Genomic DNA, 13,041 nt, shown 5'->3' on the forward strand with positions numbered 1-13,041 from the left:
TCCAGAGGAGTATTGCACAAAGATTCACAAGGGTTAGCCCTAGTATACATAGGTAAATACAGCTTAATCTTCACATAGTTACCGCTGTGTATTTTTTGCGGATTACCCAAGCCCATTTCAAGAATTTAGCCACAGCAACAGCAATTCTAGGCGTCGAGTCTGTAGTTAAAATTCTCACGGCCTCAGCATGCCTGTGTATCCCAAGCAGTTTACATAAAGGCTTGATCCACATCGTTCTGGGGGCAGTGTACAGGTGACAGAAGAATAAAAAGTGACTTATTGACTCTTGTTCCTCCCCACAATTGGGATATCTGTTGTTTCCACTTTTATCTGCCCATTTAACCGTAAAAGATCTTACTGGGAATGATCCTACCCTAAGCTGGAAATAGAGCTTGCGATCCTGTTGTTTACCAATAATATCCCCATATTGTTCCAGGTTTGGTTAGGCTTTAATGTCCATGAAACGACTAGTTAAATGAGCGGAGAGACCCTCTGACCTTACTTCTGTGATCACCATCTCCCAATACTTTTCTTTTAGGAATTTTTTAGAGGGAAATTGAGCGTTTTCCGGGTCCTCCATAAGTCACTCATTCCTAATTTGAAGAGTATCGATCTGATGTTCTTAAGCCAATGTATTCTTTGGCACGTGTCCTTAGCTATTATCGCCCTTAAACCCTGGGCATAATGCTGTAGTTCTTCTGTTGTCCATAAACGGCGCCAGTAAAGGACTGGACGCAAAAAGGCAAGATCCTGGACCTTATTTCCAAGATCCCACATTACCGGTATTAACGGGGTACTTCTAGGAACGCTAGTAGCTTTTCGGAGGAATTCATTTTCAGCTAGCGTTAGCTTTCTAAGATCTTCTAAACCCCAGAGTTCGGCTCCGTATAGGGCCGAACCTAAGACCTTCATCCCGTATACTTCCAATAAGGGGCTAATGGGCTTAGTTATTGAGGATGTAAATTTTTTCAAAAGGATGCCTGCCTGCTGGCGGAGTTTTAGGACTGCAATGTCCAATTGGCTAGACCACCCCAGGTCTTTCTGAAGGGTAACCCCCAGGTAGGTGAAAGCATCTACCCGCTCTAGCGGGGAACCATTCATATTAATCAGCCCTCTAAAAGGTCTATTTGTCCCGCACGTTTTACGACAAGTCAGAACCATATACTTAGTTTTTGTCATATTTATTTCTAGGCCCCTATTTAAACCGCTTCAGTGCTTGCTGGAGTCCACTCGGAGTCATTGAGATGATGAGTGTCGTCCGCGAACATGAGGATCGGGACCCGCTCACCGGACATCGGTCGGCACCAGGGAGAGGAAATCTGCAACCCCATTCACGAAGAGCGAGAATAAGGTGGGCGCCATGACGCAACCCTGCCTCACTCCACGCTCCACCGGAACGGGCTCGGTAACCTGCCCCTGGGAACCCCACCGTACCCGAGCGAAGGTATCCTCATGCAGGTGGACAATCAAACTCAGCAATTCAGGTGCCATCCCCTATAAACTCAATGGCTCTAGACAGACTTCCCGCTCACCGCTCCTATAATTTTGTACAGTCAGGATACTGACGGCATTAAAAAAAAAAATGTACAATTCTCTGTTGGACAATACAAAAAATTTATTTCTGAAATAATCTTCGGTCAGACTCTCCAAGGCAATATATAAGCTGGTCATCGGTGATGGTATTAACTTCCTCATACAGCGTTTGTACACGCTCCAGTATTCATCCATTGTGGATAACCACACATTGATACACCTGTTGGTAATGCACGTAGGACAGTCACACTGCATCACCGTGGATGGCTCACCAAGCTTCAGATAGCGCAGAGTTACAGCCTGTATTTCAGCTATTCTTTCATTAAGCAAAACATATACCAATCTGGCAATGCATACGTATCCTGGATTTAACTCAGAAGCATCTTGGGCACTAGCATTCTGATGCTTGGAATAAAAAGTGAATAAGTATGTAAAGTTAATTATTTCATTAATGACACGATACTGGGGGACTCATAATTTTTTTAAACAGTTTTCGTGGGGTTAAAGAGCTGACTCGTTTATTTTCAAAATAAATATTGTACACACGTCTTTCTATACCCCTTTCTGCCATCCTAACAAAATAGATACACAAACCTTGCATATTGCAGAGTTTATAGCTTGGGTCGTTGGAGCATCGGATCAGGGTGGCCATTTTTCTTTTCCTCTAACAAACTATTCACCAGCCTTAACAGTTTATATACTTTGTTCGGGTCTAGCAAGCTACATATATGAAGGATTGTTGTTGAAGTGTATGAGACACATACACTCATGATCCTCCTGCTGTGGATCATTAATTTTAGGTCTCCAACAGAGGTTATAATAGTCAATTTTGACATACACACTCAACAAACACAGCAATACCTTTAACAGGCCAAATGGTGCTGGAAGGTATGCGTGGAGCTTCCTTTTCAAAATCTGTGATATTGGACGTACATCACATTTCTTACACAGCTCTTTGTTTTGGATTATGGAACTTTCATTCTGTTTTGAACAACACAAGCATTAAAAATGTATTGCATTAACATTTGGGGACGTCCACTCTACCACATCTCTTTTTGCTGATGCTTTCTAAGGTGCAAAAATAGAAAGAAAGATATACAGTATATATGGCTCTATTTTATTTTTAACTAATAGTCTAAGTAGGCATCTATGGCGAGGTTTACTAATCTCATCATTTTCGTGGGACTCAGCGGTGGCTCTGAAATCTTGAATCACTGAGGTCCATCGAGGTATAACCAGCATAGAGTTTGCTCTTGGCTGTTGCACGATGATAGCAGATTCCCCTAAAAACCCCATATCTTCATAGATTCGTGAGGTAGGAGCTGTTATACATTCTTTAGATCTTATATGTTGATAATATTCTTTCCAGCATTTGCTTCATTACTCAAGACTTTGCTGCAGCTGCTGGGGTGCTTAATAGGGGATATCAATTGCGGCAAATCGTTGAGGCTGAGAGTTTCCACCCGCCAGCGGAGCTCCTCAGGAAATTCAGGGACATCGTGACCACCTTCATTAAGATCATTCTTCTATGCATTCTGTTCCAATGCCAATTGTGTCAGGCTACAATAACATCTATCAATAGTGTTCAAACCACCATGAGAGGGTGTCATTTTGATGAGATGGATGCATCTCTTCATATGACCAAGCAATCTCTTTTTGGAGGGTGGCTCCTGGGTTTACCATAGGCGGATTTTGGGGCTCCTTGTATGTATTCTACGCATAATACAAATGGGGCATACTCCTTTACAACACATCATGGTCACCTGATCTCAAGGGGCTCTGGTTCAATGAGGACTGCCACATCGCCCTAACCACATGTTCGAACCATGAGCACATGACTAGGGTGATGTCACAACACATGTGACCCAACACAGTTGATGTCACTGCCAGGAAGGGACTTCCACGCCCCTGGGGTCCCTCTGCAGCAGTGATTTCACTGCCAGGGAGGGTCCCCAGGGGTACAGAATTTCCGGTAACGGACGTAACGTCACTTCTGGGGCGGGACAACTGTCACTTTTTGCATAATGACAGACAGTATCCTTCCCTTCTACTCCGGACAAAGCACTGATATACAGAATATTTTCTGCAGGATGTCCTCTGTATTTTGTAGCAGAAGTTAGTGATTGCATTGATGATAACTGCTGGCGATGAAAGCATAGCAGCAAAGGTTCAAGAAATAGCAGCTGCTGCTGTCCCCACTCCTTTCCACCACGCTTGAGTGACATACTACTTCTTCTTAACTTGGCCGTAAACTAATGTGTAGAGATGTTTATTTAAAAGGACTCTAACCCACTAGAGTTTCTGCTAGTGGTATGCTTCATCATCCACACGATATGGTGGTGGCATTCTTCATCATCTACGCAATATGGTGGTGATCGTTTTAACTCCTTCATTTGTGAATACTTCTGGGAAGCTTTATCCCCAACTTACCACTATATTTGTCTAGAAGATGATTTCTCTGTCAGCCGGGAAACTGGGCGATTGAATGTGTGAGGTCCCAGACAGATGGACTTCTTACTCACACCTTTTGAAACATATCCTATGAAAGACCTCAACTCCATTGTGGATATATCACTATAGGTGGGTAGGAATACTTTTTACTCACACTCACTTTTGGTCATAGGGCTCCTGCTTTACCACCGATCACCCAATTGCATGTATCGGCACCGTAATAGCCATGTAAATATTCTGATTCCCAAGTCACTGCGCCTGTATGCACTATGACTCCTTGCTTTTATTCTGTTCACGCATAAACTGTGTGCAAAACCTTTCCAACTGCTATGCCTTTGCACACAATTACTTTTCCCCCTGAGTCATTGCATCGCCTTTTATTCCTTCCACCAAAGTCACTGAGTTTGATTCTGAATGTTGAACACTCAGTCACTGCGCCATATTCTTTTTTCCAACTATGCCAATTGAATCTCGCCTTACCATATATCACAATTGTCCTTATGGTGCGTTAACATTCTGCCCTGATTAGCTCACCAACTTCTTAAAGTGGCTGTTCGAACTTGACATACATCCCGAGAACAATTTTCCTTTTTATGTTTCCACTAAGTCACTGCACCGTACTTTGTATGTGTAACACTCAGTCACTGCGCCATGTTTATTCCAATTGCTCTAAATGAATATCTTTGTGCCATATATTGCATGGTTCTATATGTTATGCTAACAATCTGCTTGAACTAGCTCGTCAAACTCCTAAATGTGGCTGCGTAATCTTGACATACATCCTCCTAATTCTTCCCTTTTATGTTTTCTTCCCTCTTTTTCCCATCCAATGTGATTGAATCCAGTAATTTAAGGCACTCATACACATGCATGCTTAATTAATGTCCTGATGATGATCCACGCAGTCACTTGGATCGAAACGCAGTCGACGCCCTAAAAACACCTCATGCATTAACTACAATGTTACCATTTGCTATGTAGAGGCGTTTCTTGCGATTTGTTTACTTTATTGATTATTTTTGCTTAAAAACAAACCGTGAGCATTGTCTGAGCCTCCCTTAAATGTTCCCCAAACTGTCTGTTTCTATGTTTCTGTAGTAGGATGGAGGCTTGTATCCCACTTTCAGTATCTTCGTTTGTATATATCTTAAAGCATTGTTGAAAAATTCAACATTAGACCTCTGTCTGGCTGGACAAGTTTAACCAATACAGTACTGATTGGGTCTGTATTCATTTTTGTTTGTCTATCCCTATTTCCCTAGGAACCACTGTAGTGTAAAATAGTTGATTCCCGAGGTCCCTGGCTGACTTTACTTGGGTATGACAAAAGGTAAATACCCAGGCGAAAACAACGTAAATATTTGGCAAAAAATACAATATAGTACAATAAAACTTACTTGGGTACCCTTGTTGTCTTAAAAATTACTTTTAAACATGTAAAGTTAAAGCACAATGTGGCACAATTGTTTCAAAAGCAAATACATTTTTAAAAAATACGGCGGCCGCACAACTTTTTTCTCTTTTATTTATTGAATTTTTTAATAATTGTGGCAAGCCCGGCTTTCGCTTTAAACTTTTAACACTAAAGCGCGGCGTGCCGCCACTGCTACAAAAGTCAATAAATAGAAAAACAAAAGGAGGGCGGATGCCACATTTCTTTTCCATGTATTTAATTTTGTAACAATTGTGGCATGCCGCGCTTTACTTTTAAACATCTTATGCTAAAGCACAACACACTGCGATTGCTACAAAAGTAAATAAATAGTACAGCGTACACAACCTTTTTTAATATTTATTAACTTTTGTAGCTATGCTACTGCAAGGATATTTTTGGACAAAACAATTCTAAAAATCATTCTTATTTGTAAAGCCAATAGCTCTACATGTAACTAATGTGAGACCATGCATTGCAAATGCTTGTTTTTCTTCAAAATGGGATACTGAAGAGACCAGCTCTCCCCCAAGGAGGGACAGAACAGCCATGAGACATGTCGGTGAGGGTCCAATAAAACGATGAATTTGCTGGTACATCTCTTAAGATATAAAGGCCTAGATGTATCAAGATTCCATTTTGCGAATCTTAAATAGCGATTTTTTGCGAATCGCTATTTAGAATTCGCAAAATGGAATGTATGTAAAAAATTGCATTTTTTTTGCGATTCCTTAATTATCTTTATTTGCGAATTCGCATTTTGCGAATTCGCAAATAAGGAATAATTCCCCATGCATTCCTATGGGCCAAGAGACCCATAGGAATGATTGTGCAGTAATTCTCAAATTGCGAATTAGCAATTTGCTAATCGCAATTTGAGAATTATTTCAAGGGTGCAGGGGTGTCTCATGGACACCCTGCTGCACCCCTGAAACTTACATGTGTGAGCATATGGCACACTATACATGCCCTATGGTCATGTATGTGTGTCACATGCCACCTTCAAAATAGTCATATTTTGTTTTTTAAAAGGATTTCCCAAATTAACACGAACCTCAAATTGGTGTTAATTTGCGATTCCTTAACCCAAATTCGCAATTTTAAAAAGTGTCATACATGCCATTTAAGGAATCGCAAAATTGCGATTCCTTAAATGCATAAGCAAAATAAGGAATCGCAATTTTTTGCGATTCCTTATTTTGCTAATTTCTGATACATCCCAAAAGATGCTAAATGTCCGTTTGCGATTCCTTAAGGCCGAAATTCTGCGACGAATCGCAAAAGGCTTGATACATCTAGGCCTTTCGGAATCCTAGAACTTAACTATTTAACGGAGATGGCGTAAATGTATAACAATTAAATGCACTGAATATTGTATAAAGCAGCGGAGAGAACCCAAGCATGAGGAGAGAATGTAGTATAACAACCAGAGCTGCCGACTTTGGAACTGGAGAACCAGGTTTGATTCTTGGCATCAGCTGAACAAATATCCTGTGATTCTCAGTAAATCATTTAATCACCCCATGCCTAAAAATGAAACGAATGTGCCCTCTTGTATTGCAACTGGTGCTCATGTAAAACCCTCCAATATCTAGCCAAAAAATGAAAGAGTCTGATTAGAATAGCAAGTTCACATCAACACCTAACCCATTATCAAGGGTGAAACGGAGCAAGCATATGGCCATATAAGACTTAGTGAGAGTACCACTCAGTGTGCAAGACTTTGAATGATAGGGGAGAGAGAAAAAAATGCAATTGGTAATTGTAAAACTGTATTTTTTAATCGGAATACCTATTATTATCTACTCAAAGTGTCTCAAGTTAATGAGGTGAGCATCAGTTGTATGCTGGTCATGTATCATCCCAAGCATACTACTCAAATTTATTTTATTTAACTTATAAAGCGCACTAACACCAAAAAGGCATCCTGGTGCTGTGGACTCAAGAAAAGACAAGAAGATGAACCGGAGCCGACATCCGACTAGGTTTTAGGAAACAACCAGGTTTGAGTCTCCTTCTAAAGGACACACAGATCACTAACTTGTCTTGGCTCCAGAGGGAGTTGATTCCAAAGTTTAGCAGCAGCGTACCCAAAGGTTCGACCACCTGCCCTGACTTTCCTAACTCTGGGAATTATCACAAGTCTTGCTAAAGAAGAGTGGAGGCATCTCGCAGGAGCATACCACTCAAACTTTCTCTGCGTAGACACAGGCCCCAACCTATGCAAGGCTTTAAACACTATCACTGCAGTATCTGTTGATTTGTAAACATTAGTCATATTATTGAACTGATAGCTGATGTAGTGGAAACTACAAGTGTCCTAAAACTTGGACATTTAGTATGACTGGACCAGGGTAAGAGTTAAGCTGAATATAATACCTGGTACATGTTATCTTTTGAAACTTTGATTTGTGGTGACTATTCACCATGCATCAACCTTAAGCCACTTTTACCTAATAACTTTTTCCAGTGAATAGTATTGATCTTGGGGTTCCAAACCAAATCCTCCAATGTCAATAGACTTACTTAGCATCAATGTCCCTTTATAGAAAGGAGCATTAAAGCTTCTGTGGTTTAATAAGCATGACCGGCCCCAAACATTACCAATATCAACGCCCTAAGTCCTTATGGACAGGGAGCGATCTGAAATTACTCGAAAAAGAAACGTAATTTACCAGAGAATATAGCCTTTTTGCACATTTCAATGAGAGTTGGTAGTCAAATGATAACCAGGGCCGAGGTGGCCGTGAGACTACCAATGGGGCAGCGCCTGCTGTCTTGGAAGCCTGAGGCTAGTAGAGAAGGGATGACAGAGGGAGAAGGCCGATGTGCAAAAAGTATGGACTTTACGGACAGAACTAAAAAGAGGGGAAAGGGAGAGGCCCAGATAGTGGGAAGGAAAGGAGAAAAACAAGCAAAAGGGCAGAAAGAAGGAAGGCTAGGATACATACAGGTGGAAAATGGAGGACAGCGAAGTGAAGAAGCTGGGAAGAGAGGAATGGCGGGAAGGAGATGTGAAAAGTGAGCAGGAGTGCATTTTATTTCTGACTTCCAAGTTACCCATGTCGCTCTGTAAGAGTCTGAAAGGTTTAATAAACTTGCATTTACCCTCGTTTAGCACCAGGTTGCTGAAGCCCTCACACATTGGTACAGTGAGCTCTACTCTGCTGGGGGTTCCTTATCAATGCCTGGGTCCAGCCAGAAGTCTCTATGCACTGGCACAGGAGCCAGGGTCGGATTGGTAAAACGAGCACTCGGGCAACAAGCCGGTGTATGAGTTGCTCCTGTGGCCAGCGTGGTGGCCAGTTTGAACTGTGTCTCTGCTGTTCAGATGCCGCCAGCGGCCCATTGGGGGCCTGAGCGTCCTTTCCAGAGGCAGATGGGCATCTATTACCTCCATTTAACCATGGCATTCCCTGTCTCTCCCTGGGCTGGCCCATTAATGTATGCAGATTGATGGAGGGGGCCTAAGCAGAAGTGGTCCCACTTCTTTTTTAAGTGTGGTTCATCATTGTGAACTAATCCGTGCACAGAGAGTCCTGGCAACATTTGCATGTTTTTTTTTTATCTCAGTGAAGTTAAGAAACTTTGCCTCTTTTAGAGAAACACCCTCCTTTTCATGAGACTTAAAACATTAAGCAATGTTTTGCTAAAAGGCGCATTCCTCAAATGTGGGCCACTCTTTTTAAGGTGCCCGGGCCTTATTTTTTATACCAGTCCAACCATGACAGGAGCCGAGACACTTGTATAATTTTTTTTTTTTTTTCTCTCAAAAACCTTCATTAACCAAACTGCATAGACGGGTTACATTCTTGCACCGAATCAAAGCACCACATACATGAGCACAATGGAGGATAACGAGGTGGGCCAACAGTACAGAACATCAGATAGCGACAACATGGCAGTCACTAGTTTAACTCTAATTAGCCCCTTCTTGCATGCGCTCAGCTCGAGCTGCAGTCGTCGCCTCCTGACTCTCCCTAGCACTAGCAAAGGCCCCTTGCACTAATACACGTTCAGCTGCTGGTGCACTGTGAACGGCTCTGTCTCACTCAGCAGAAAATGATGCGGCCTAACCGCAAGAGTTGCAGACTTAAGAGCTGGGGAACCAGGTTTGAGTCTCCGAGTCAGCTCAACCATCATCTGATTCTATGCAAATCACATAATCACCCCCCGTCTAAAACAGACATGAATGTGCCCGTGTGTAACTTAGCTGATGCTCAAGTAAAAGTGCCACAATACCTTCGGTTCGAGTCTGCGATGTACAAAAAGGAAATTTTAATTTTGCAACACTTTTGTAAAAACCGTGCGATTTTTTTTTACAAAAGTGCCTATATTGCGATTTGGTTGCAAATCGCTATTACAGCGGCTGTAGAACACATTTTAAAGGCTTGTCTCCTAACATACTGTTTAAGATATGTACAGGTGAATGGACAACATTCGTGCTTTGGGTGTTTTTTCTCATTTTGCTCTGTCGAGTACATTAAAATACCAGACATGCTGGTGTAAAACTGGCCAGGTGGCAATCCTGTCCCTGAGCAGCCTTTTGTTTTAATCTCTCACTGGTGCCCGAGGGAGACTATACGAAGAGCAAACTTTAGAGATTGTGCGTTTTTCATCGAGTGCTTTAGTCTATTGGAGAGAAGAAGCGAACAATAAAATAAAGATAAAAGTCAGACCTCGACATCATTCATGCACGACCAACGTAAACGGCAACCTTTACGCCTGCATGCCCCTGACCTCCTTCTCTGTCCCCCCCTGGCCTGGCGTCGCTTACCTCTGCCCTCCTGAACAGACGCAGTGCTTGTTGGGAATGTCCGAATCAAGGGTAAAACGACAAAGTTCTGGCTGGGACGGAAGGCGTCCTTCCCCTCTCGTGCGTCTGTTTGCAGATGACCTCGACCTCCTCGCGCACGTCGGGCTGAGAGGAGGCAGCAGCCGTTATCAGCACTCAGGAGAGGGTCCTGGCAGATGGAGTCAGTCAGCGCAGTTGGCGGCCTATAGGTCAGTCATCTCCCCGACCCACCCTTCTTCCTGCCAGCCCAAAATTATAGGAGGGCGGAAGCAAGTACTAGGAGGCGTGACAGGGGCGTAAGTATCATTAGACCAGCGGTTGAAGTCAAGTGAACAGTATTTGACCAACAGGGCCACGATAGTTTTTTTTTGATATATCAAAGACCAATAAAAAAAAAAAAGCTCTCATGCGTCCTAGGACCATGTGCGAGTCTTATAGGCCAGGTTTTTCTTTGAATTCTGGGGCATGTAGTCATGTATCACACATTATAAAACCAGGCATACAAATCTCAGGATACAAATTAAACATGAAATTCATGAACTTTACAAACTTTAGATCTCTGTAAATAAGCATTTGTAAAGCCAATAAGCCTCCCAAGGGCAAGAGCTATTGGCTTTGCTAGTGTGTTGTACACCAGCAGGGCTGCTGTTCAGCATAACTAAAAGTTAGTGGTATAGAGGAGAGTGGCGTGGAGTGTCGTACAGTGGATTGGCATAGAGTTTTGTAGAGTGGGGTGGCATGGCATGGAGAGCTTTTTGGTGTAGAGTGGAGTGGAATGTCATAGAGCGGAGTGGAGGGTCGTAGAGTGGAGTGTCGTGCAGTGGAGTGGTGGAGAGTGGAGTGGGGGAGAGAATAGTGGCGTGGCGTGGCGTGGCGTAGAGCGCCGTAGAGTGGGGTTGCATCAAATGGAGCGGTGTACAGTGGAGTAGAGTGAATGTGTGGGTTATAGAGTGAAGATGAGTGGCATAGAGGGAGTTGCATAGAGTTGAGTAGGGTGTGGGGCATTGAGTGGAGGATAGTTTCGTAGAGTGGAGTAATATAGAGTACAGTAGAGTGTTGCAGAGTGCAGGGACAGAGTGGAGAGGTGTAGGGTGTCCTAGGGTGGAGAAGGCATAGATTTGAGTAGTCTGTTGTAGAGTAGAGTGTCGTGCAGTGGAGTGGTGCAGAGTGAACTGGTGTATAGTGGAGTGGTGTAGAGAAGAGTGGCATGGCGTAGAGCGCCGTCGAGTGGGGTGGCGTCAAATGGAGCAGTGTACAGTTGAGTAGAGTGGATGTGTGGGTTATAGAGTGGAGAGAAGTGGCATAGAGGGAGTTGTGGAGAGTTGAGTAGAGTGTGTGGCATAGAGTGGAGGATATTTTGTTAGAGTGGAGTAATATAGAGTACAGTAGAGTGTTCTAGAGTGCAGGGACAGAGTGGAGAGGTGTAGGGTGTTCTAGGGTGGAGAAGGCATAGATTCGAGTAGTCTTTTGTAGAGTGGAGCAGAGCATCATAAAGTGGCGTAGAGTGGCATAGATTGGTGTTGGGTGGAGTTTAATAAAGTGGAGTGGCACAGGAGAGAATAGAGTAAACTAGAGCAGAGTGGCATAGAGTGGAGTGACATAGAGTGAACTATCGTGGAGTGCCGTAGAGTGGAGTGTCGTAGAGTGGTGTGGAAACAGAGTGGAGCAGAGTCGCCAAGAGTGGTGTAATGTGGAGTGTGGTAGAGTGTCGCAGAGTGGAGTGGTGTAGAGTGGAATAGAGAAGAGTGGTGTACAGTGGAATAGAGTGACATAGATGCCATTGAGTCGTGTAGAGTAGAGTGTTGTGGACTGTCATAAAGGGGAATATGCACTTGTGGTAGCACACTGCCATTACAGACAGCACACTTTCAATTTAAATGTCCATTACATTGCACAAACATACAGTTTTAATGATAAAATTATACCGCACATAAACAATAATGTGCGGAAATGGCACCACCAAGTATATTGATTTGTTAAGATTGTTTTAAAATATTTGTTTACATCACAGTTCAGAATTATGAAATATTTGCTTCATTTATGCTTTCTTAATTCTAATATATTCTCAGTTATTTGCAAAGTTGATTTACAGACATGTAAATGCTGTAGTGTGTTAGAAAAAATCCTTTGCTCCCCCTTCCTAGATTTGTCACATCAATCCCATCACTTTGAATTAAGAGCTCCCTCAGAAGACAGTCTGCTGACATTTGACCTCTGTCTTTGAATGCACAGCAAACATGACATGATAAGAATGACATTTAAAGGCCTGTTTACTAAAAAAAAGCACTCGTAAAAGAATACAATGAGTGAGTCAGGGAGGTGGTAAGCAGGCTATGCTCCACAGGAGGGACAAGGACATGCTAGACAGCCTAAAACAAATAAAGCGAGCAAATAGAAAGCAAGTAAATGTGAGTTACAACCCACAAAGGCAATGAGAAGCAATAGGCACAATGCACTCCTAAATCACCTTTCAGAATGTACCCAGAAAGTCTTTAGCAACCAGGCAGCTACACTGTCTGGTAGGTTTCAACCTAAAAATGAGCTGGGGGTGGGGTGAACTCGACTAAAGCTACAGAAGTGCAGAAGGGACATAAATATCAGGAAGTATCCTTTGGTTGTGAACCAGGATCAAACAAAAGGTGTGATGACAAACAGACTTTATCTCCCACTAGCAAATAGTGCTGGGTTCAGTGCTGTCTATTATCCTTGATGATAGACCTACTACTAAAGGAACTTTATTGTTTTAACACATGGATATCTTAGAATGGATGCCATATATAAACAATAGAATTAAGAGAAGCTAAGGGCACTATGTAAGGAATTATTTCAA

At 42.7% G+C, this 13,041-nt stretch overlaps 1 protein-coding gene across 1 annotated transcript in view; it reads right to left on the reverse strand.

Moving 5' to 3' along the window:
- The window catches only part of LOC147749091 (17-beta-hydroxysteroid dehydrogenase type 6-like), a 106,470-nt gene extending 96,030 nt beyond the window's left edge, over nt 1-10,440 (reverse strand). Inside the window, exon 1 of the mRNA XM_086966060.1 lies at nt 10,194-10,440. The gene's annotated coding sequence lies outside the window, so the exon portion shown is untranslated. The remainder of the gene's footprint in view (nt 1-10,193) is intronic.
- Between the last annotated feature and the right edge of the window lie 2,601 nt (nt 10,441-13,041).

The sequence above is a fragment of the Lissotriton vulgaris genome, chromosome 1_1, assembly GCF_964263255.1.
Source record: "Lissotriton vulgaris chromosome 1_1, aLisVul1.2, whole genome shotgun sequence".
Lineage (NCBI taxonomy): Eukaryota > Metazoa > Chordata > Amphibia > Caudata > Salamandridae > Lissotriton > Lissotriton vulgaris.